This window comes from Diabrotica virgifera, chromosome 1, assembly GCF_917563875.1.
Source record: "Diabrotica virgifera virgifera chromosome 1, PGI_DIABVI_V3a".
In the NCBI taxonomy this organism is placed as follows: domain Eukaryota; kingdom Metazoa; phylum Arthropoda; class Insecta; order Coleoptera; family Chrysomelidae; genus Diabrotica; species Diabrotica virgifera.
The window spans coordinates 42869413-42896110 of record NC_065443.1 but is presented as its reverse complement, the minus strand read 5'-3'; the positions used below and the strand labels follow the sequence as shown (position 1 = coordinate 42896110).

At 32.5% G+C, this 26698-nt stretch overlaps 1 protein-coding gene across 3 annotated transcripts in view; it reads right to left on the bottom strand.

Annotated features, from left to right (window-relative positions):
* LOC114335966 (UDP-glycosyltransferase UGT5-like) overlaps positions 1-1903 on the bottom strand; it is a 60667-nt gene extending 58764 nt beyond the window's left edge. For 2 of the 3 annotated variants that reach the window (XM_050653581.1, XM_050653686.1), the window contains exon 1: positions 1782-1826. The gene's annotated coding sequence lies outside the window, so the exon portion shown is untranslated. Of the gene's footprint in view, positions 1-1781 lie in introns of all 3 variants that reach the window. The other variant, XM_028286265.1, reaches the window with a different exon arrangement.
* Between the last annotated feature and the right edge of the window lie 24795 nt (positions 1904-26698).

The following is a 26698-nucleotide window of genomic DNA, read 5'->3' as shown; positions in this document are numbered from 1 at the left end:
ATAAACGAATCATTTTGTTAAAAAATTATTAAAATGAAGTGAAAGTTAAAAAAACAGTACAAAAAACATTTTTTTTTGGCACTTGTCGGGTTTTGGCTGTACACATTTAGTCAACTTGCAGGTAACTTTGAACATCACTGTCCTTCATATCAGGCACTTGTTTTGTTTTGGCAGTACTAGAATATTGTAAATGATAAAATACTATTTTATTTAAACAGAGATGTGCAGACAAGTGCACATGTCTGTTTTTGGCTGAATAAAAGTGTCATCATTGGAGTTAGTTGTTTTGAGACCATTCTGTTTCCCACATTTAAAATCTGCTTTGAAGTGTCTGGTTTCATCAGTACATTATTTGATAATTATTAAGTACAAAGGCGTACTTAACTCAGAATCGACAAAAAGTGGAGTTAGTTGGTTTTGGCAGTAAGCCGACGATATCTTTGTTAATTTTTGTGTGATGGGAAAAAGAAACAAACCAAAATTTTTGTCAAAAAACCTATTTTTTATTATTACACTTGATCACGTATCTCTCATTATTTTTGAGATATTATGAAAAGAAGTTAGTTTTTTTTTTAAATTCGAAATTTTTTTTTTATTAAAATCGTGATTTTTTCAAAAAATATGTGTTCCAAAGCAGCGAAACTGCTAGAATCTACCAAACGATTAATTTTAATTTTGGTGCAAATGGCTCTTATGAAATCCATTGATTTAAAAAAAAACATTATATGTTCCTCTTTTTTTTTTCATTAGAGCTCACTCAACTTACGTACAAAAGACTTTTAACGGTACTCACTTTAAAGCCTATTTTAAGAACTATAAAATCGTTTCTCATTAGCATGCATCAAATTTATTCGCTCTCCGCTAGATGGCATTGAATACATCGATTAAATTTCACACAAAATAAAAATCGGCTTTGATCTTTAATATCTAGCTTAATATTGCACACAGAAGACTCTTTAAAAAACCAGTTTGTTTATTTTAATACTTGCTACAATTTTGTTTGTTATAACATTATCGTTAAAACGCATATTTTTGGAGATATTTGCAATAAACTGTTGAAAATCGTGAAAAAATTCCGAATTTTCAATTGCCAAAAACTTAAAAAGTATTGAGGTTTTGAAAAAACTTTATACAACATTTTTTGCTTAAAATAAGGTCTTCTATCGATATCTGAGGTTATTTTGAAAAAAATAATTACACCACTGAAAAGGGGTGGCCACCACCCCCAGGGTGAAAACGGAGTTCGGGTCAATATCACTTTTGCAGTTAAGGGTAGAATAAGCCTAATTCCAAAATTTCATGTAAATCGGTTCATAGTAAAATTTTCTGAGCTAAAAAGCTTCAATGACTGCACTATTATGAAACTTATGTAGATCCATACTGAGCAATTCTCAGCTGAATTTACAACTCTAAGAATCAAGTTCCTAAAATGTTTTGTATATCCTATATTATTATATGGCGGTTAAACATGGATCATGAGGGTTAATATGCTGAACAAATTAGAAGCTTTCGAGATGTGGTCATTTTGTAGAATGTTCAAAATATCATGGATTATGTTATGATAATACTTACTGTATAATATTAGCTATAGAAAATATGATACATTTTACCTTTACGAGTTGACGGGTTTATTTCTAACAGTAACAGTCGTAAATAATAAAACAAATAAACCTATATACATTTGCCCAACATTATTATTTTGAAATATGCTGGTATTCCACGTGCAACCACGTGTCTATCAAAATTCATAAATTTTTGCTAAATTAAAAAAACACGCTTACCTTCAAGGACGAATTGATTATTCAGTTTTATCTTATGGACTACAGGCACTGAAAAACAAACAAAACGCAAATATTTATATACAAATGAAGCATTTTAAATAAATAGTGTTATTACAGGAGAAACCATTTAATAGTTTAATACATGCATATTGTAGATAATTAAATGTTATTACATTGATTCTATGTATATGTGACTACAAATGCAATGTATTAAATATTTTTTTAGCATGTATTACAAGTATGTATGTTAGTTTGCGTGACCATGCATAGATATACGAGGCCTTAAGTTATACGAGGCAATTTGAAGTTGCATTATGTTACCGTTAAAACCCGATTTCAGTTAAAACCCGAATTTACTAGGAAAACGAGTTTTAACTAAGCGCTTTAGACAATTCTAGTTTTAAATACCCATGTAGCACAATAAAAACATTTTAGTTTTATTTAAGGTTTATAAAGGTTTTATTGTGGTAAATAAGAAGATAATGGTTTTAAAGTTACCTTGTAGATATACTGCCAGAACTTTAAAGCTGTAAAGCATTTGTCACTAGTTTTAAAATATCTAATAAGATTATCAAATGAGACTAATTAATCTTAAAAGATAATTTGTCTTATTGTAGTTTTAAAATGGTTTATTCTCAGTTGACTTTAAAACTAATCAGTTTCATGAAGAACTTCCGGACTGTTTGGTTTTATTAGATTCTAGTTTGTTCCCTTTTAGTTTTATTGCAGTTTTAAAGATTCTCCTAATATGACTAAAAACACCTATTATTAAAACTATTGGATCACAAGTCTATTATGTCAGTAAAACATATGCCTTAAAACTATTTTTTTAGTTTTCTTAAAAGTTGCTTTCTTAAAAGCAATTAGTAGGCTATATTAAAACCAAACGCTCTTAACTGAATCAATTTGGTTATCGTAAAGACTAAACTATGCTTCTTGTTAGAAGCAATAAAACTAAACTCATCCCCCCTTCTTTCATGTCCAAAATGGTCGACCATTTGTTTTAGAGCGAAACAGTGGTATAGTGTGTTGTAAAAAGTGGAAGTACAGTTAGTACGGAAGAAATAACGCGCCAGTACTTAAAATATAAACGGATTGGTTATTTTAAAAGAAAAATACAACATACACAGCACTACGACGCCTCGATTTTAGGTTAGATTCACATTAAAACCGAGAGGCATTACTGACAGCCGCATTAAAACTAAACGGTTTTAATTCCAAGGCAACCTTGCTTTTATGTAGGAAGTTATGCTTTTGAAAAGTTATAAAATAAAACCATTTGATCTTAACAATTCTATGTCGATAGACCAAATAGTTTTATTTGGATTTCGGGCATATTGCTCTCTGGAGATGCTGAAAGCCATGATAGATTACAATATAAGGCTTACATAAAAATCATAAATAAGCGACTTAAAGACATAAATTCGATTTATTTTAACATTAAAACATTAAAATTGTAGATAAAATTATTTTTCTTTCAAATTAATATTTTTCGGATTAAAATTTTTTTATTATTTTTATTTTTTTAATCGCCAAAGTCAGAAATTTTAGAGCGCGTGAGTTATTTAGACCTATTTTTGTAACATTATCAATACAGTTAAGTGCGCAAGTGCTTTTCTACCCTGATTATCCGAAATAACCAAGTACTTTTTATTATTTTATGGTTACAAATACGTATCTACCTATCATAACACATGTAAAAATCTGTTGGCCTATGTAGAGTATATGGGTTTAGAGAATCATTTAATATGGTAAATTGTCTTTAAAAAGTCTCCATTAAGAAACCTTTTTAAGTTTGCTATAAAACTGCCTGCACTTAAAGTGTCTTTTAACATGGTTTTAAAAGCACCTTCACAGCAGCTTTAAAACTAGTTGCTTAAGAAAACAAAGTTTTAATAAGGTTTTTATTTTTGGTTTTATTGACCTCTTTCAGAGTGGGCCTCTTTATTGTACAGTTTTAAAGCATCCTTAAAAGACTTAATAAACCCTTTCGGTGATACTTGGGTAGTCAAAACTAGATTTGACTGCTAAATTCAGTTAAAACTAGAAATCGCGAACGGATTTCATTTAGAGTAGTTTATATGCGATTCTCTTGTGATTGCATATCGATCAAATCTACCTGACAGCGACTATTCATTTCTGAATACAATATTATAGGTTTAAACACAAGACCTCTCTTCGTTTTTATATTTTTACTCTTCTTCCGTTGGCAGGTTTCACACATTGGTATAAAAGTATTGATCTTATCAATAAAAAGTTATATTTGTCTATTTTCTGGCGGTTTTAGTCTTCAACCTACCGCGATTTTCATGAAAAATAGCAACATGGGCTGCTTCAATTATGCCGAAAATATTTTCGACATGTACATAATATTTAATGGGATCCATTTTAGAAGCTAACTTTTTTATTTCGCCAACTTCAACAATTCTAAATCATCTTATTCTTCAATTTTGTAATAGTGTTTTCTTGGCAGACAGTTCCGAATCTTGTACTTCGACCATTAATTTATTATATATGCTTTTGTTCACAACATTGTAGTAACTTTCTTTCTTCTCTGTCTCTTCCATTTGTAAAATCATTTCCAAAACACGTTATTTTCACGTTCTTATATCTCTGCTCTCAATCTGATCTTAGATATTATAAATAATGGTGAATAATACACAGTGGTGTAATATAACCAATAAAACGATGCAAAACAATCAACAGTTTCACACACTACTTTGCTACCGACCGGCCGCCTTCGTCATTAACACTACCCCGAAAAAGCCGTAATACATACTTGTCTCTTGCAACAATTTTAACTGGCATTCGCCAGTAATTCCAAAAAAGCTACTTTGAACTAGTATAAATTACTCTAAAAATGAAATCCGTTCGGGATTTCTAGTTTTAACTGAATGTAGCAGTCAAATCTAGTTTTGACTAGTTAAAACTAGAATTGTCTAAAGCGCATAGTTAAAACTAGTTTTTCCTAGTAAATTCGAGTTTTAACTGAAATCGGGTTTTAACGGTAACATTATATATCTACACATGCATGATGATGACAAAGGAGGTTGCATTGGACGTATTTTGCTAGTGTTTACCAATTTAGATACAAATACTATAATCCTGCCTCTACAACATTTTACGCTCAAACTCCGAATTCGGACAATGTCCGAAATTTTTACTCACTTCGCGACTTGGACAACCTGAATTACCCACGCGTTTTATTTGTCCACAACGCGTTGTGGCAAATAAAGGTACTCAATTGCCGAAATAAATAGGTTCAGCGGAGATTGAGCAAAACTATAATACTCAAAACCCGATGTGGGTAATCTGTTTTACTTACGTCGGGTTGTGTCACTTTTTGTAATTAAGTAATGTTACCGTTTTCAGGTTATCGAGAACCTAGCCAGTACCATAAAACTAGTACATAGAAAACCAAGACACTCGCAGAGTCAAGGGACTGTCGAACGTGCCTATTAAGGCGTTCGAGATAGTCTTCTAGCTTGGATGACTGATAGCAACACCCTAGGATGGAAAAATGATCTCAGGATCATTCAGAATACTAAGAACAACAGTTACAGAAAAACTAGAAGGTGAGTTCTCTTAGCATGAAAAAAGTTTTAATAAAAAAGATAACGAAGAAATAAATGCTGTGGGTGAAGATGCTTCGGCTGTTTTGGCAAGGACTGTCGAAAACAATAAACACGTAGAAAAAGAAACTATGTCCAGCGATAACCCAACACTCTGTGATGTTGGATGTGACAAAGCAAACATCTGTTTTGAATGTGGCCTGCACATCCATGATTGAAGTTTCAAATAACGAAGACTTAGACTTACCTTTGTGCACTCTGTGGTCAAGAAAATCTTCCAGAGATACAACACGAGGAAACTGTGTAACTGCTTTAAAAAGTCAGGCAGCCAAAATGTTAAAGCTTCCTGAAAGAAAATTAACCCCAGTTTCAGTCGGCGATAACGTTTTGGTAAACATTCCTGATGTCGACCGGGGCCGACTAGCTCCAAGAAATGTACTGGCTGTTGTAATAAATAAGGACGATGATTGAACATGTATCAAAAGACTTAATATAAAATACATATGTATGAAAACTTTTAATAATTTTTTTTAATTTTTATTCTATTTTCAATAATAAGATAGTTGTAGGAGTTCGGCCCTGATAAATAAGTAGAAACAGTTGTTTGTCTCGGCTCTTGATATTTTTTATTTAATTACGAATATGTAAAGTGTTAATCACAATTAAAATAAACCAACAGCATTTGGGACTGTAAGTCTTAATATTATATAATATTAGTTAAACCTAAATTCGCTTCCTTAACTGTGAGAATAATTAATGGATATGTATGCCGATGTTACTATACAGAATGTCTATTCAATGAGTAAATCTTAGTCCTCAGCTGCCTCCCAGAAGAATTTATTTCCCACGAAAGAACAGACGGTAATATTTAGTGCTATAAATAATGCCCCTATTCAAGATTACCTCATTCCGTTAGGCACAATAATATACCCAAAAATATTTTATTTTCTTCTCGTTTATCCAATAACAGAATGTGTATGTACCTAAGTAGCAAATCCACCATAGATAACTTCATTGAGAACTATGGTTCTCTAAAGTCTAAGGTCGAAGCTTTTGTACCTAAATACAACCACATATTAAGCTTAAGAAGACAAGTATTTGTCAGCTCACATGACATCATGATTCCAGATTCTATTGTAATAAATTACGAAAGCGTCACCTATAGAATTTTCATATCTCAAGACAATCTTACATGCTATACGTGTAAGCAAACAGGACATAATATATCAAGCAAATGCTCTAACACCAACAATACAACATCTTCCACTTAAGCTCAGAATACAACTCTACAGAACACTACTTCAACACTTATATCCCACTCCTCCAGAAGGTGATCCAAACAACATAAATATTCAAAAACCTATATTCACAATTAGCGTGTATACGGGTAATATGATCGGTGATATTACCCGTATGCGCGCTAATGGTAAATATAAAATTCTTAATTTTATGTCAAAAAATCAGCAATAACTATCTCTTAAAACCTACCAAATTTCATTTGCATATCTTAACTGGTTTTAGAGCAGTAAATTAATCATCAGTTTGTAAGAAAAAATTCAACATCTCGTATCTCGGAAACGAAACATTTGCAAACATACTTTTCTAAAGCAAACTGTCATTATTTTTTATACAGAATTGCCCCTTAAAGTTTGTCGCACTTATTTAGAAACACCGTGTATTGATGAAGAACATGTCTAGTTGTTAAAGTACCTAACTTTCTTATTGTCCAACATAAACGAATGAATCAAAAAACAGGATATTAGGAAAACCTAAAGATGTAGTTGGGTTTTACTTTCAGTATTTTATAAATGGTGGAATATTTCACAGGGTGATGCGAACTTTGAGAAAAAAAAACACAGTTTGATTCGTACAACCGGTATACAATAAAAATTTACCTGTTTAGCAACAATATTATCACAGCGAATTGTTAAAGAATTAGGCTATAACATATTAACAAAACCACTTAAATCGGCCAACAGGTTTAGGAAATACGAGACATCAAAAATGACCAAATTTTTAAGTGAGCCGCTTTCTATGCACGTAAGTTTAGTTCGGCTACTAAATAAAAAAGCAATAAAAATTTATTTTAGTTTTGTTCGGTTTCCTATTATTATTCTAATTTTTCTACTAATACAAAAAAAAAAGAAAATCTTAGAAAAAGTATAGTATTCAACTCACATGTAATAGCTATTACTCACTCTGATGAAACTTCATCATCGTGAATAATAGCCATCATTACATGCTCGTTAAATAATATACAATTACTATGTGAGCTTTTCTTTTACCACTTAAGGTTATCGTGAAGACGTAATGTGTAATAGGCATAAAGTTAAATCGCACGGTAGTATATTAGCAATTACTTACGTTAATTTTGTGAGCGACACCTGGCTCTACTTAAATTACAGTTTTCGCAAGACTTGCCAACCACTTCCCGAATTTAATAATTAATTTTTGGGGTATAGGCAGAGACGTAGAAAAATTAAGTAGGTGGAAAATAACAACTTGGAAATAAGGAGAATGAAAAACTGGTATAACAAATAATAGAAAATAAATAGAAAATTGAAGGCCGGATTTTAATTGGATTCCGTTATGCAACAAGCAACCAATTTACATTAACTTGGTTTTGAGAAAATCAAGAGAACTATTTTATTTGTTTGAATAAATTATTTGGATGTAAAAATAATAATAAACGACACAAAATAGATACTTTTATTATAACTTATAGGTATTAATGCTATTTTAGAATAAACAACTAACAAAGTAATAGTCCGGGATCCCAGGACCGTTTTCACCATTTATTACTAACAAGCTAATTTTTCGTGAGTAGCTTCATTTTGACGAGACGCCCAATTTTTATTCTTACAACAATTTTTGTTTATGGTAGCTAACAAGGTAGATGTTGATTTGACGATTCTCAAAAAATTATTATTAACTGGGATTTTTTTGTTAATTCTAAAGATGATTATCACAGTTAGTCGAAAAAATATTTGTCCTACAACGCGCAAGGTCTTAACAAGGAGTCCCCCCTTTTCAATATGTATCATATATGAGATCATGAAAAATAATTACTAACCATCTGATTTTCTTTTCTGTTGATTAGTTAATAGCTATTTAATTTAACACCCACGTTGTCGCACTAATTGCATGGTCCGTTATTCCTGTCCTCCAATTAAATACATACATATTTGAAATTTATGAAATTAAAAGTCAATTTATTTTCTGTTATTAGAGCTTATATATTATGTATACAGAGAGAGTCTGTAAAGTGGAATAAATTCAATATCTCAAATACTAATTGTTTTTTTGGAAAATGCTCAGACCCGTCGATTAGTATTTCAAATTGTCCTTTTTGACATTCAATAAAAATGTATACAGGGTGTCCCAATTTAGAGATATGACGTCATCGTCGATTTTCTTAAATGGCAACACTGTCATTTTGATAGCTAATTTGATAGGGTTTGTAAAGTTATACATAACTGCAAAATATCAAATTTTTATTCTCTACCATTTACAAGATATGAGAAAATAACAAAGTTATATCTGTAATTTGGAATATATTCAATAATTAAAATACTAACTGTTTTTTTGAAAAATGCTCAGACCCGTCGATTAGTATATCAAATTGTCATTTTTGACATATAATAATAATGTATACAGGGTGTCCCAATTTAGAGATATGACGTCATCGTTGATTTTCTTAAATGGCAACACTATCATTTTGATAGCTATTTTGATAGCGTGTGTAAAGTTATACACATCTGAAAAATTTCAAATTTTTATTCCCTACCATTTACAAGATAATAAAAAATAACAAAGTTATGAAGAACAAAAAGTAATCAAATAATAATTGAATTTATTTATTTCAATTAAGAAAATGCTCATAACGTTGCCCATTGACAATTTGACAATAATTGAGGGCAACATTATGAGTTTTTGCTTAATTTATTGAAATAATTAAATTCAATTATTAGTTGATTACTTCTTTTTCATAACTTTGTTATTTTTTATTATCATCTAAATGGTAGAGAATACAAATTTGAAATTTTGCAGTTGTGTATAACTTAACACACCCTATCAAAATAGCTAGCAAAATGACAGTGTTGCCATTTAAGAAAATCAACGATGACGTCATATCTCTAAATTGGGACACCCTGTATACATTATTATTATATGTCAAAAAGGACAATTTGATATACTAATCGACGGGTCTGAGAATTTTTCAAAAAAACAGTTAGTATTTTAATTATTGAATATATTCCAAATTACAGATATAACTTTGTTATTTTCTATTATCTTGTAAATGGTAGAGAATAAAAATTCGATATTTTGCAGTTATGTATAACTTTACAAACCCTATCAAATTAGCTATCAAAATGACAGTGTTGCCATTTAAGAAAATCGACGATGACGTCATATCTCTAAATTGGGACACCCTGTATACATTATTATTTAATGTCAAAAAGGACAATTTGAAATACTAATCGACGGGTCTGAGCATTTTCCAAAAAAACAATTAGTATTGGAGATATTGAATTTATTCCACTTTACAGACTCTCTCTGTATAGAGTTACAGCGTTACAAGTACGCATGCGCACAGCGTTGTTTACAGTATGTTAGCAAGGTATAGAGACGCGTAGGCCTTTTCATCACATTTTTTTGTGCGCATGACAATTCTTGTCGGACTTGTGATACATACCTCTTTTCTTGTAGGATTTTATTTTATTTGGATCAAAAATACATTTATCTATCACGTGATACCTTTGTACTACAGTTACTAATAAAAAAAATGGTCTTGTGGTATTACCAACTTTTAATATTTGTTGGAGATGGCCAATTCTTGCATCAAATGGTATGGAAACATTGTTCTATACGAATCATATAAAAAATGAATTTTGGTGAAAAATGGAGTTGACTGGTTTTTGCACAGAACCGTTAAATAGAAAGTCATGAGTTGGCTGGTATTTTGGCCAGACTCAGATGTAGGCCTTCCTCTTTTTGCATAGGCTTCAGTATGTTCCCTTAAGGTTAAATATTTTATCATCGACTTCCTGTCGTAACTTTCCGTGACTAACATTTGATCTGTGAGACGGACCACTTCAAGTTTTTACGATTACATCAGAATCGTTCGTTATGTATCTTCGCAGCCGTCAGTAGCTGCCTGCTTCAAGCGTCTGTTTTTAGTGTCGAAGTTTGAGTCTTCAGTGTCAGATGATCAAGAAACTATCGCAAGTTTTGTATCAGAGACCGACGCACAGTGGTTCCAATGCTGAAAACGTGATCATGGGGTGAAAAAAAGTGCCTATCTAGAGATTTTCATGTTATATGTTATATGTATACCTGTCGGTCAATTTAATGTTTCCACCCCCTTTTTTTGTTTTTTTTTGCTTCATATTGATTTCAGTATCTACCTATGTATGTATGTGCCTGCATAAGGATTAAATGTGCGCATATGTACGTAATCTTATTATGTTTGGAATATTGTAGCAAACAGTAATTTAGTATCTATCGTGGCTGAATCGCTCAAGTAATCCGAAGCCAATAAGGAAAGAAGAAAAAAAAAGAAGAATTTCATTTATACAGTAGTTGTTTTTTCATATTATCGTAGAGTCGTAATACGCAGGTATAAGGATCAGACTGAATGTATTCTGGTTCATAGCTCAGAAAAATGTGAGATATGTCCGAGGTTATTTTGGCCGGCAGAGAAAGTGAAAAAAACGCGTATATTGAAAACGCTGTCTAACGTTTTGTAGTTTATTAATTTTATCGGCGTAAAGCAGATTCTTCTTTTTTACGTATGTACTTAGGTAAGATGTAAGGTAACTTAAGATTTATTAGCAATAAATGCCTTAAATTTGTTAAAGCATAAATAGTGGAAGTATACTTGAAATAATCAAAATTTTGTAAAGATACATTCAAAAAGTACAAAATTCTGCATAATTCTGCGACTAATGTTTATTAATCTTAAAATATATAGTAATAAGATATATAATTACTTTGGTTTAGCTGCCTATTGGGACCGTGCAAGTTCGGCAAAGCGACACCTATTTCTACGCTCTGCAACTTTATTCGCACTTTTAATTATATTGGCCAATTATATTAGTCCTTGTTACTGGATAATTGTCAAGGCCATAGCCCAAAAAAATAATAAGAAGAAAAAATAAGATTCAGGTTATGTTATTAAAACGTAAACAATTGTATGTAGTAAATGAAATTAGTTATTAAAATGCAGTACTGCAAGCAAAATACAATTAATTAAATTTACCATTATATAGTACTTGCATATCATATCAATATTGATCAATATTGTGGAGCAACATATAATTTTTCTTTTTCAATGACAGTAGATATGAAATGTACGTCAATTTGACAATTTCAATTGACAATATGAATTATTAAAGAAAGTTGCAATATTTCTTCGCTATTCGCGCACGATCGTTTAACGTATCCCTTCCAAGTACTTGCACACCGCGAATAACTGCTTATGCATTGCTTGCAGTTGTTTGAATACAAAAGTGGGAAATGTCGCATATTACATGATTCTGGCGATTGTTGAGTATGTATAGGCGGTTGTACATAAGTACTAGGTTCTGAATATTGTACTTCATAAATAAAATGTATTGGTAATCACTGTAATGTAATCAGCAATTTCAAAAGTCCCTTATAATATAAAATTTTAAACAAATTTGCGGTTAAAATAAAATGTTCGAATTTCTTTCGGCCATATTGAATCCACTATTTTGTTTAAAAAAAAATGTTAGATTTGTAATCAGCGACCTTAAACTACCAAATTTGGCAAAAAAAAATTGCGTTTTGATTGATACTTTCAATTTCTTTACGCCATGTTGGAACCGCCATTTTGTTTTTCAGAAAAAATCATGTCAGATTCGTAATCAGCGACGTCAAAAACTCTTAAGAACGAAAGTAATTTCGAAGTGTATAAACAATATACGCTTTTAAAGGTTATTGTTGACATTTGGAACCACAGTGCGACGCACGTTAGTTTGGTGCTTTCAATCCGTCTGGGCAACAGAGTAAAATTAGTTGGTTTTATTGATGTAAAGCAAACTGTTTGTGTATTATAAATCATTATATGGGTTTTCTTGTGGTGCTATTTCATTTACTTTTTAATGTATGTAATAATATTGTCGAAATTTAGATGACTTTTTGACGAAGTTCCATCTGATGTAGCAGGGGATAATGATACCAGCACATGACGACCACTTGGAAGTTCAAAATGAGAATAGTGATTAGGAACACGATATGTCCGACGATGACGTGGCCTCTGCGCTAGCAGTTAGGAGAACGGGCAGTGAACCTTGTTTTGTTGGATGTGACGGTGCTCGATAGAAAAACATTTAGATCAACCCAACAACGTGAGAACACGTGTTGACAATTTAGTAACATAATTGCCAGTACTAAAATGTGAAGCTAGGCTCAAGGCACAAGGCTAACAGATATAATTGAAAGCCTTATGCGGATTACTCTATATTACAGGTAAAATCAAACAAAATTATCAAAATGCTTCGGACCTTTTCAGAAATAACGATATGATCACAAAAATTTTTTGTTTGACCATGTCTTTGTTTTTATTTTGTTTGGTGTTTTGTTAATGTGTAAGAGGCTTAACAAATTAAAAATAGGTATAACTCTTGGTTAGTTTCACTCCTTCAAGGAGTAACAAAATTCATAACATTAATGGGAACATTTTTTTATGTCGGTCTCTGACACCGATGTTAGCTTTAATGTTCAGACAACCTATGTTAGTTCCGAAAGGTTAAATTTTAATTTAAGACATTAAACATGTACCTAATCAAAAGGTTTTACATACACCTTAGTTAGTTTCACTATGCTTATGTTGTCACTTAAGCAAATGTTTAACAACGAGTCGGTTACAAAAGTTAGCAATTTTGAATACTAAATTTGCTGGATAAACGACACTATTAGAACCAGAACTAAAATGTAAATGATCAGGGTCAACGATTTATGAACTTACAGCTACACTTTACCATTATCAGCTGAACCTACAACACTTGGGGTAGGTAATGAGAAGCAGCAGATACTCGATACTAACAGTCAACGGAACTTTTGAAAAAAAAAGTAGTTTTTAGGTAGAAATAGTCCTGACTGGAGGCAACGGGAAACCACTGCATTAAATATCCAAATGGATTCCCTTGTAAAAAAAAACATCAATCGCAATGTTCAAAACGAAATAATCCGGAGCAAAATGTTCCCCAATCGGATCTCCGGGGGGAACAGTGGCGAACGAAGTCGTGAAACTTAAAAATAAAGTTATGAGAATAGCTACTTGGAATGCAAGAAGCTTGTATGCAGCCGGGAAATTAATAAACGTAACAACAGAAATGGAAAAACTACATGTGAAAGTACTTGGTATCAGCGACCTTCAGTGGAAAGATTCCGGCAAATATCCAACTAGAAACGGCATGTTCTACTATTCGGGAACTGATGATAAAAACCACCGTTATGGCGTCAGAATAATAGTCGAAAGGGAAATCAAAAAATCGGTAAGTTTTACCCCATATTCAGAACGAATCATAGCAATCCAACTAAAGTCGAACAAAGGAAAAATTAACATTATTCAAGTCTATGCACCGACAGCAGAGAAAGAGGATGAGGAAATAGAAGGATTCTACAAGCAACTAGAATACATTCTGGAATCGACCAAAAAAGAAGAGGTCACCGTAATCATGGGCGATTTCAACGCTAAAGTCGGTAAGGTGAAAACTGATGGATGCACTGGTGAATTTGGACTTGGACAACGAAACGACCGAGGTGAACGTCTCGTACAATTTTGCCAAGAAAAAGAATTTGTAGTAATGAACACAATATTCAGATTACCAAACCGTAGATTGTACACGTGGATATCACCAAGGGATAATGCAGACAACATCGTCAGGAATCAAATCGATTATATACTAATCAGAAGCCGATTTAAAAACTCCATCACCTCTACAAAATCCTATCCAGGTACTGATATAATCGGATCACAATTTGCTGGTGGCTGTAGTAAATATAAGATTCAAGAAACTACAGAAAAATGCACCTGAACAAAATATAGACGTTAAGCAACTGAAAGACGCAACTATACTGGAAAGGACCAGAGAACAGGTAAACAAAAATCTTAGAAACCTCGCTGCAAAGAATAAAAGAACACAGGCAATGTAGAGGACAAATGGATGGAGATAGCAAAGGCTCTTAAGACAGCTGGTGAAGGCTCCTTAGCTCCAAGCAAAATTAAGGAAAATAATGGATGACAAACGAAATTTTCTACCTCATGGAGGAAAGGCGAAGAAATAAAACCAACAACACAAAATACAAAGAAGTGAACCGTGAGATTAAGAGAAAAATTACAGAAGCCCAAGAGAAGTGGGTTCTGGAAAACTGCAAGGAAATAGAAGAATGTAAAAGAAAGTACGATAGCTTTAACATGCATAAAAAGATCAAGGAAATAACAGGTAAAAATGTGAAACAATCATCCATCGTAAACGATAAAAAAGGTAAAATAATTACAGATTTAAATGGAAACTGGCAAGATGGACAGAATACATTACAGACCTTTTTGCAGACGAAAGACTAGAAATAGCAGTGGCAGAACCTACAGACGACACAACAGGGCCTGAAATCCTAAAAAGCGATATATAATATGCTATAAGGAACACAATAGGGGGTAAAGCTGCAGGACCAGATTGAAATTCCTGTAGAATTGTTGAAACTTATAGACGACGACACACTTGAAATAATGGTGAACTTCTTTAACACAATTTATAGAACAGGCATCATACCAAAGAAATGGCTCTCCTCTACTTTAGTCAAAATACAGAAGACGAATAACGCTCGAGAGTGTTCAGACCACAGAACTATAGCCTTGATGAGCCACACACTAACAGTATTTTTATAAATAATAGACAAATGAATATTTAATAAATTAGAAAAGGACATAAGCGCCACACAGTTTGGATTCAGAAGTGGACTGGGAACACGGGAAGCTTTGTTTGGTCTGATTGTGTTAATGCAAAGATGTTTGGATGTAAACCAAGACCTCTACGTAGATTTTATAGATTTTGAGAAGGGCTTCGATAAAGTCAGACACCAAAAGTTTGAGAAGGGCTTCGATAAAGTCAGACACCAAAAGCTGTATGAAATACTAAGAAGCAAAAGCATCGACAGTCGTGATATTAACATAATATCCAGGTTGTACTGGGGGCAAACAGCAAAAATCAAGGTTGATAATGAGTTAACCGAAGAAATCTAGATTCGTTGAGGTGTGCGTCAAGGTAGTGTGCTTTCTCCATTACTATTCAATATATATAGCGAAACAATATGTAAGGAAGCGCTCCTAGAGCAAAACATTAGTATGAACATTAACGGAGAGTTAATTAACAATATACGATACGCTGATGACACGCTAATAGTAACAGATAACCTAGCAAATTGAAAGTATTTGATGGAAAACATAAACACTCATACCAATAAGTATGGTCTAAAACTGAACATCAAAAAGGCCAACTTCATGATTATAACAAAGAAGCTATACACCAATGTGAATTTAACCATAAATAATCAGCCAGTTGAGAGAGTTACGTCCTACAAATATATAGGGGTTTGCTTCACTGATACCAATGACCAGACAAGAGAAATCAAAAGGCGAATTGAGATAGCGAGACAATCGTTTGTCAAACTGAAAAAGTTCCTATGCAGCCGGGACATAAATATAAACTTAAGAACGAGAATGTTAAGGTGCTATGTTTTCTCCGTTCTGCTGTACGGCATGGAAGCTTGGACACTGAGAAAGATAAATATAAAAACATTGTGGCATTCGAGATGTGGTGTTACAGGAGAATGTGGAAAATACCATGGACAGAAAGAGTAACAAATCAAGATCCTTTGTTGAAGATTGGGAAGGAATGCGAAGTCATAAAAACCATACAAACGAAAAAACTGGAGTATCTAGGCCACATAATGAGAGGAGAAAAGTACTCTCTGCTAAGACTCATAGTCCAAGGAAAAATCTCGGGAAAGAGAAATGTGGGACGTAGTAGGATTTCCTGGTTGAGAAATTTAAGGGAGTGATATCGGTGCAGTTCAATACAGTTGTTCAGAGCTGCAGCCAACAAAGTTAAGCTTGCTGTGATGGTAGCCAACCTCCGATAGGAGACGGTATTGCAAGAAGAAGAAAGTCGTGACTGCGAGATAAAAAGGAAAAATGAAAAGGCAGATACTCAATGGATAGACTTATTAGCAAATGCGTTGTAATTGTGCTACATGCTACATGCATCACAAGATCGAGAATTTTATCGGCAATTGGTCGTTGAGGCTACCAGTACCTAAATTTGGTAAAGATAATAAAAAAAATTGAATTCTAGAATCTACCTACAGTAACAATTGACATAAATGCCTTTGGCAGCAAGCAGACGTAGTTATTTTACGTTCATAATCTCTGCCGCAGGCCGCAGTGTAGATAAATATCTGAGATAAAGTAGTGTGAATGTATATAAATAAACAGATTGGTCTACTAAATATATCAATATTTTTCTTTGAGCATCTTATCGTCCTCGCAATATTTTATTTTCCCTAGAAACTTATCTGTTATGTTAAAATGTTGAAAAGGATACTACATAAATCGTTTTCTTTGAGTATATTGCAGATATCTTGTTCACATTATTTGATTTATAGTCACACGAAAATATCCAAATATCTTTAAATATTTGCAATAATAAAGAAAAATAAAGCTATTATGTTACTGGCCACTAATAAGTTACTGGTTAAAAATTCAAAAACAAGTGGAAGGACAATGTATTTCAATACCACCTAATTAATGCTAATAAAACAATAATCATTATTATCTATTAAATTTATTTACAGAGGTAAAAATAATATTCGTTGAATTATAAGAGCATTTCACATGACTAGAAAAATAAAATTAAGTACTCAGTGGGCATTTATTATAGTTATTAAGGTACCAAGGGTATTATAAGGATAATAACGCTTGAGGTCAATGGTGTATTTTACCGAGGGCCTTCAGCCCGAGGGACATACGTTGACCGAAAGCGTTATTACTATAATACCCGTGGTGCCTTCAACGTTTAATGTCCGAATAAATTATTCTTTATATGCGAAAAATTGAATGAATTTTGAATTAATTAGTTTTCAAATAAGTACATTTACTAGTAACAGTAGTAAGTAATTGTGGTAACCATAGCTTTACTTAGGTTGATATTTGTTAACTTGACAGTATCTAAGTCGTTATTTACATTTAATGCCCAAGGGCGTTATTTTTCAAAATAATGCCCTAGGGCGTTATTCGTGGGTGGTTTTAAGAGTTGAAATATTATTATAATACTATATCGTAAAGCATAAAACAATTATTATTTAACTAATAAAAACCAAATGTTGACCATAATATTAAAGTTTAAAATAATATTTTATAATTCTTTTCAATTACGGGTAGTTTTTAACCTTAAAAAACCAAAAGCGTACAACGGCTCAATATAGAAAATAAACTCTAGAGGGTGAAATGAGCATAATCCCAAATTTTTGTACAAATCGATGCTGGACGAAAAAATTGAGAGGTTTTGCCATTTTTTCAGCTTCATTTCTTGACCTATATGCAGAAATCTCATACTGCACCTTGTTAACTATAATAACAATGGAAACAAAAATAGTGATCAGAAACAAAAACTCAAAATTAGCAGTAATTTCACGTTGGTATACTGCAAGTATAGACACTTTTTCTATTGAAATGATAGTATAGGTATGTTTGTTTTTATTTTCTTCACTCTGTTATAATTCTAACATAGCATTTCAAATTAAATGGGATAGAAATACAATGTGTTATTGTCGCCGTGATAGTAATGTTCCCATAGCGTCATCCAACATTCTTCTTCTTCTTCTTCTTCTTCTTCTTCTTCTTCTTCTTCTTCTTCTTCTTCTTCTTCTTCTTCTTCTTCTTCTTCTTCTTTGTTTGCCGTGCTTGTTTTCAAGCGTTGGCTATCATCGCATTAACAAGTTGATGAAATGTTTCTCGGTCGGCAGCTATATGAAACAATTCCTCGGCCATTCGACCTGTCCATTCTCTAATGGTACGCAGCCAGGACAATTGTCTTCTTCTAATCCAGCGTTTTCCTTCGATTTTGTCCTGAATGATCAACAGTAGTTATCGATATTTAGGTCCTCTCATCATATGACCGAACTAATGAACCTTTCTCATTTTTATGACGTTGATCAATTCTCGCTCTTTGTGCATGGTCACAAGCACACGTTCGTTGGATATGTGTGCTGTCCATGGGATTATGAGCATCCGACGGTAACACCACAGCTCGAACGCTCCAATTTGTCGAGATTCTTCACTTTGGTTGTCGAAGTTTCACATCCATAGAACAAAACAGACCAGACTTCAGTACTCTTGGACGTGTGGTCAATGAAAGGCTTCTACTGCACAATACAGAATAATACTGCACAATACCAGCTAATAAAGCTTTTTCGTGCAAGTTCTATTCTGATCGAAATTTCCTCATCACTTTCAACCCGGCAATCAATTCAGCTACCCAGATATCTAAAGTGTTCCACTTTTTCCTGGATTTTGTTTTCTAATTTTAGTACTGAGTCCTCGATATTAATTTTTCCGACCACCATCCATTTTGTTTCCCTTGCGTTGATTGTTAAGTCCTCTGCAATGCATTCTTTGTTTACAGCGTTCAACAGGGTTTGAAGGTCTTCTAGACTCTCTGCCATTATGGAGGTGTCATCTGCGTATCTGATGGTATTAATGATTTCACCACCGATTTTATCACCTTAGAATAGAATAGAATAGAATAGAAATATGCTTTATTGCCATGAAAATTTTTACAATTTTATCGACAAAGCTTATAAATAGTCAAAAAAAAAACAAAACAAAAAACCTTCGCGACGGTTATTAAACTCTTCATCAAAAGTTGGTTCGGTGTAGGCATTGAACAATGTCGATGTCATAACACATCCCTGTCTGACATCACGCTTAATAGAAACTTTAGCTGCAAGTTCTTGGTCCAACTTAATACAAGCGGTCTGATTGTAATAAAGATTTTTGAGCAATCTAATGTCGTACGTGTCCAGACCAACTAAGTCCAATCATTGAAATAGTAATGTATGTGGTACTCTATCAGAGTACCACATTTAATATTACTTGATTAAAATCCCTCCCATGTTTCTGTTTTATTTTCATGTTACAATCACTGCACACTCGGTTTAATTACAGTACTAGTCCAGGGTAATAAGGTTTTTTCCATGACACTTGAACAGCCAGGGTACTGAAGCTTTTTTTCGACAGGTAGTACCTAAAAGAGCAAATTGTAACTATTTCCTGCGTAGGATCTGGCGGCCATTTATATTTATAAACAATTAAGTGTCAAAAAATTACATTTTTTACTTTTTTATCAAATCAATGGAAAACAGGGAAACTTATGGTTTTTTAGTACAAATATCTTCGAGATTATGGAAAAAGCTTTAAAATGACGTATTATAAAGTTTGATATACTCGATTATTGTTAATATAATTGCGAAAAAAGTCGGAATTGCCAAAAAAGAATATTTTCGCAATACCTGTTGTAAAAATTAGTGTACAGCTTTGAAATTTTTGTCAAATAAGGGTTCTTTGGTGCTTAATATGTGATAAAAATTTCAAAGCGATTCATTTAATTGTTTAAATTTAATTCAAATTGTTTATCCCAGAGAGCATTTTTTTTGCAGTAACATAAGTCAGAAAAAAATGACGTTAGAACCATTCCACAGGTGTCAAATGAAAGAGCATAAGCTATATTTTCAACTTGGTTTAAAAAAAGTAAATAAAAAATGCAGTTATTAGTAAAAAATAATTATGCAAAAGTATCGTAAATCTTTCCTTATAAACTTTTTATTTTGTTATACAGCGTGTCCCAAAAGTAGCGGAACTGTCGAATATTTCTCGAACTAAACGTCGATTCGAAAAACTGAAAAACACGTTTGAAATCATTTTTAAAAATCTATCCAATGACACCAAACGCAATCGCCCACTACACCCCCTGGAGGTGGGGTGGGGAGTAACTTTAAAATCTTAAATAGAAACCCCCAGCTTTATTACAGATTTGGATTCCTTATGTAACAGTAAACAACTTTTATTTGAGACATTTTTTCGAATTGTGGATAGATGGCGCTATAATCGGAAAAAATTATTTATTGTGATACCATAGGTAAATTATAGAAACGCTCTCATATCTCAAGAAATACACTTTCAAATAAAAAACCAAAAAACACATTTTTAATATTTTTCAAAAACTTATTAAATAACATTAAACATGACCCTCCACCCCACCCCCTGCAGGTGGGGTGTGGGGTTAACTTTAAAATGTTAAATGGCAACATATATTTTTTATTGCATATTTCGATTAATCATGAAAAACTAAGCAACATTTATTTGAAACATTTTTTAGAATTCTTGATAGATGGCGCTATAATTGGAAAAAAACGATTTATTAGCGCCATCTATCAACAAATCTAAAAATTGTTTCGAAGAAATGTTACTTAATATTTCATGACAAATCCAAATCTGCAATAAAAAATTGGGGTTGCTATTTAGGATTTTAGAGTTACTCTCCACCCCACGTCCAGGTTGTGGAGTGGGGGGACGTGTTTGATGCCATTCGATATGTTCTTGAAAAATATTAAATACGTATTTTTTTGTTTTTCGTTTGGAAGTGTATTTCTCGAGATCTTAGACCGTTTCTATTATTTACCTATGACATCAGGATAAATGGTTTTTTTCGAGTATAGCGTCTTCTGTCCATAGTTCAAAAAAATGTTGCGAATAAAAGTTACTTAGTTTTACGTAAGGAATCTAAATGTGAAATAAAAACTGGGGTTTCCATATTTCAAAGTTACCCACCACCCCACCTCTAGGGGGTGGAGTGAGGTGTCGTGTTTTTTGTCATTCGATAGATTTTTAAAAATTATTGAAAACGTATTTTTCAGTTTTTCGATACTATGTTTATTTAGAGAAATATTCGACCGTTCCGCTACTTTTGGGACATCCTATATAAGAAGTTATATATATTTATTACAATTTTTTATCAATTATGATATAAATAACATTACTTGGTAGTTGTACACTTAAAACAGGGTAAAAAAGTTAATTTTTTTGAAAAAAGGTAGTCAAAAAGTTTATAAAGAAAAATTGAAGGTACCTTTGCCCAATTATTTATTACTAATAAATGCATTTTTTATTCACTTTTTTAAACCATGTTGAAAATGTAGCTCATGCTCTTTCACTTGACATCTGTGGAATGGTTCTAACGTTATTTTTTTCTGACTTATGTTATTGCAAAAAAATGCTCTCTGGGATAAACAATTTGAATGAAATTTAAACAATTGAATGAATCGCTTTGAAATTTTTATCACATATTAAGCACCAAAGGACCCTCATTTCGCAAAAATTTCAAAACTGCATACTAATTTTTACAACAGTTACTGCGAGAATAATTTTTTTGCAATTTCGACGTTTTTTCTGAATTATATTAACACTAAATGAGTATATCAAATTTTGTAATACGTCATTTTAAAGCTTTTTCCATAATCTTGAGGATATTTGTACTATAAAAAAACCATAAGTTTTACTGTTTTCCATTGATTTGAAAAAATGGGAAAAATGCCATTTTTTGACAGTTAATTGTTTATAAATAAAAACGGCCGCCAGATCCTACGCAGGAAATAGTTACAATTTGTTCCTATAGGTATTACATGTCGAAAAAACGCTTCAGTACCCTGGCTGCTGAACTGTCACGAACAGGGTATATTTTTGTCTTATTACCCTGGCCTATACTTGCTTGATCATGACCCTAACTTACTTATAAGACTATTATCGTATAATAAGCTTTTTATCATAGGCCTGGATCCTGCGAAAAAAAAAAGTTGATTAATAACAAGCTGAAAATTTCTTAATAGCTGAACGGAGTCTAGTCGGATAAACTTTGAAGTATGGGAACACTGGAACAGGGGAAGTTTTAACCCTCCGTTAGTCGCGCGGTCTACACTCGTAGACCGCTCTTTTTTAAGTGGTTGCCAATTGCAGAAAACTGCACATACGCCCCCATCGCGCTTAGTAGCTGTCACTAATACTTCCAACTTACTCTTCAGTTTGCTAAACGCCGCCGATCTGTTTGCATTATTTTTTTACCATTATTCAAAGAGCACTGGTCTACAACCGTAGACCGCGCGACTAAGCTAATATATGTAGCCTGCTGTGTATAATATAAAGCTAATAACATAAATGAAAAAGTTTCAAGAAGCGACTTCATTGAAAACTTGGCATGGGAACTAATCAAACCGCAAATTGAATATGGATCAACTATACCTTCCCTGCGAAGAGAATTTAGACGACGAGCTCGCGTACTGCTTGGAGTTCAAGAAGTCGTACCCCCTACCCCTAATATTCCAACAAATAACGTGGGACGATATTGTATTTGTGTATGAATTTGCAATATGTCAACAAGAAGGGCATGCCAAAGATGTGACACATTTGCATGCAAGGATCATCTCGTGGATATTTGCACTGCTTATTTGACGGACTAAAATTGTGCCACTTTGACCATTTAATAGTTTTGTTCTTTTTTTACCTTTTAGTTCTATTCGTTATTATTCATCCCTATTGGTCATTCTATAAGTTCAAAGATAAAAAATATTCGTGTTTTTTACTAAATGGAGCTTATCTTTGTGACCATTTTCATTTACTTAGGAATACAGACCCAAAAAATCATGACCTAGTTTTTAATTTTACCACTGTCAAAATGAGAAGCGCCAAGGAACGAAACATATCTAATATCAAAATACGAATATAAATAAACATGTCATTAACCATGTTTATTATATTAATTTGTTAATTTTGACAAAATCCGGTACTATACGACATACGACAAAAAAAAATATTGGTCTACAACCGTGGACCGCGCGACTAAGCCCGTCATCAATAACCGCGCGCTTAACGTAGGGTTAATTATTGTGGACCGTGAATTTAATTGTAGAACGTGCCATTCCGACAAGTTTATGATTGTGAAAACAATCAGGTTGTTTTTAAATTTATTCAATAGCAAACTTTATATAATATATGAAAAAACGTTTGTCCGACAAACATGTTGGGCATTTTAATAAGTCCGACACGTATAATATTTATGTAAAATGATAGGTATTGTATTGGTGGTAAAAAGCTGTCTGATTTTTGCATGACAGTTTAATGAAAGGGTAACAAATCACTTTGAAGTTCTGTCCAACAAAATACATTGGACGGTTTCGTAGTCTAATGTTCGAAACCTGCAACCTGTTCCACAATTAAAACTTCCCCTCTTCCAGTGTTCCCGTACATCAAAGTTTATCCGACTAGACACCGTTAAGCTATTAACAAATTTTCAATTTGCTATTAAACAACTTTTTTTGTTATGCTGGATCCAGGCCTATCATAATTGTGATAGTATACACATTTATAGTCTAAATAATTTATATAATATTCATAATATACCTACATAGTAAAACGATTGTATATATTCAAATTATGTCAGAGTAAACCACTAACTTATATTTCTCTATTTCAGGTAAATGGATAAAAAGCTGTAGCTATATATGTCTATAACGTAAGTTTTTTTATAATTATATATTAACAATCAGAATTACAGTCGGAAAAATGAAAGAATACCCATGAACGAACATATAAAACACGCTGTATTTACCTGTCACCGTGTCACAAAGAAAATTGCCCAGCGCAAGTACATGTAATAATTATTATTACATGTACTTGCGCTGGCCAATTTTTTGTGTGACACGGTGACAGGAAAATACAGCGTGTTTTATATGTTCGTTCATGGGTATTCTTTCATTTTTCCTACTGTACACATTCTCTAAGTTAATTTGATAACAAGCACAATAATAGTCCACGGAATGAAGCTTAAAATAGGACAAAACCTCGAAATTTTTACAGAATGGATCGATTTGCTTGAAAATTTGAGAATAGGTAGTGGATAGTCCAAGGATCAAAATCTATATGATGCCGAAAGGCGCTTTTACCATGGGGGTGGTTGCCACCCCATCTCGTGGTTGGACATTTTTGTATTATATTTTGACCACAAAAATTAGTAAAAATATTCATTCTAAGCAAAAAATGTTCTATACATTTTTTTGATAAAATTGATAGTTTTCGATTTATTCGCTATCGAAAGTGTTAGTATTATATCGAAAAAATCAATGTTGTTAATAAGTTTTCGGCTAATAACTCCAAAAGTTTTCGTTTTATCAAAACATCTTTACTTAACTTAATGTACCTTTTAAAAAAATAAACAAAACTGTTTCTTTTAATCTTTTTTAGACCAACAGTAATCGAGCTATACATCATTAAATATTAGCTCTTCTTCGTCAAATGCCAAATACTGTAGATTCAAAATCAAAAGACGGGAAAACTATGCATTTTTCGAGGAAAACTTGTTCAAACTAATTTAAAGCATTTTAAAATATCTATCTCCAGAAATAAAAGCAAAGTCTCTAGCTCAAAAATTAAGTGACGTAAATTGAAAAGAATGTTAGTCCCTACTTTTTTCAGCGAAAAAGTGATCCGAAGCAACCTCCTAATCACCACCCTAATTAAAATTAGTCATTAATCTTATTTGGTATTATTTATTTGTATATTATTAATAGGTTTTAGAAGTTTGACCGGCTTAGAATGATTAGTTTTTAAACAAATGGAGTTAGAAGCGAATAGCGAATTTTTGTAGTTTGTAAAAAATGGCATTTTCTTCCGAATAGGAAGATTAGCATCAGAGATACGAAAAAATGTTTAAATATGAAATTGTAGCTTATTTAATCTCCAAGAAACTGGTTTGCAAAAATTTTTACTATAGTAAAAACTGAGTGAGCTATTGATAATTAAAACTTATAATAACATGCAAAAACCACCTTTACCAACCCTTTCAAAGTCACCTGTTTTTGCTACTGAGGATTTTAGAAAGATTTAATATTAATAGTCGTATAGACCTTATAAAAACCTACAAAATTATTTTTTAACAAACTTTCTAAGATAAGAATAGAAAAGTTACGGTTAAAAAATCAATATATTTTTTTGAAAAAAAAAACGGGAAATCTAATTGGAAGCATAATAATGTAAGTTAGCGGTATTTTTAGTTATTGGCCTTATTCATTCTTCTTTATTTATGTATTATTAATAGATTCTAGAAGTTTGACTGGCTTAGACAGACCACTTTTTAAAAAACTGGAGTTAAAAGCGAGTAACGAATTTTTGTAGTTTGGTAAAAATGTCGATTTCTTCAGAATAGAACGATTAGCATCAGAGATACGAAAAATGTTTAAATATGAAATTGTAGGTTATTTAATTCCCAAGAAACTGGTTTGAAAAAATTTTTTCTATGGCAAAAATTGAGAGAATCATAAATTAGTATATTATTGAAAAACACTTATTTTTTCGATATAAAACTAACACTTTCGATAGCGAATAAATCGAAAACTATTCATTTTATCAAAAAAATGTATAGAACATTTTTTGCTTAGAATGAATGTTTTTATCAACTTTTGCGGTCAAAATATAATAAAAAATTTCCACCTGTGGGATGGGGTGGCAACCACCCCCATGGTAAAAGCGCCTTTCGGCATCATATAGATTTTGATCCTTAGACTATCTACTACTTATTCTCAAATTTTCAAGCAAATCGATCCAATCACGCAGCGGTTTCACGTCAGTTTCAGCGAAGATCTATTTATGGGCCATCATAATCTTCGCCATCTTCTGTTGTCTAGTAGCTGCACTTAGTAGTGGTAATATTAATTGGTCTTCCAATTTCTGGTGTCTGTTGACTCTTTCTTGAATCACTGTGCTGACTAACGGGATGTTTAAGGTCTCTATGAAGTGTTTGGTTGGAAATGTACCACGGGGCATTTGCGATGGTGCGTAGAATTTTTGTTGAGTTCTTTTAATTATTTTTGTATTTAATTTGCTGGCACAACTCCATAGTTCAATTCCGTATGTCCATATAGGTCTGATGTTTGTTTTATAAATGAGCAGTTTGCTCTCAATTGAGAGTTGAGATTTTCGACCTATAAGCCAATTAATTTCTTTCAATCTCAACTCAATTTGTTTTTTCTTCTTTAAAATATGTTGTTTACAGTTTAATTTAGAATCCAGATGGAGCCCCAGGTATTTGACGATATTCTGTTGGGGTATGTTGACTTGATTAAGACTAAAATTTGGGCATTGGTGTTTTTTCAGTGTGAAAGTTATATATGTTGACTTAGTTTTATTAGCATTTATCTTCCATTTCTTTAACCACT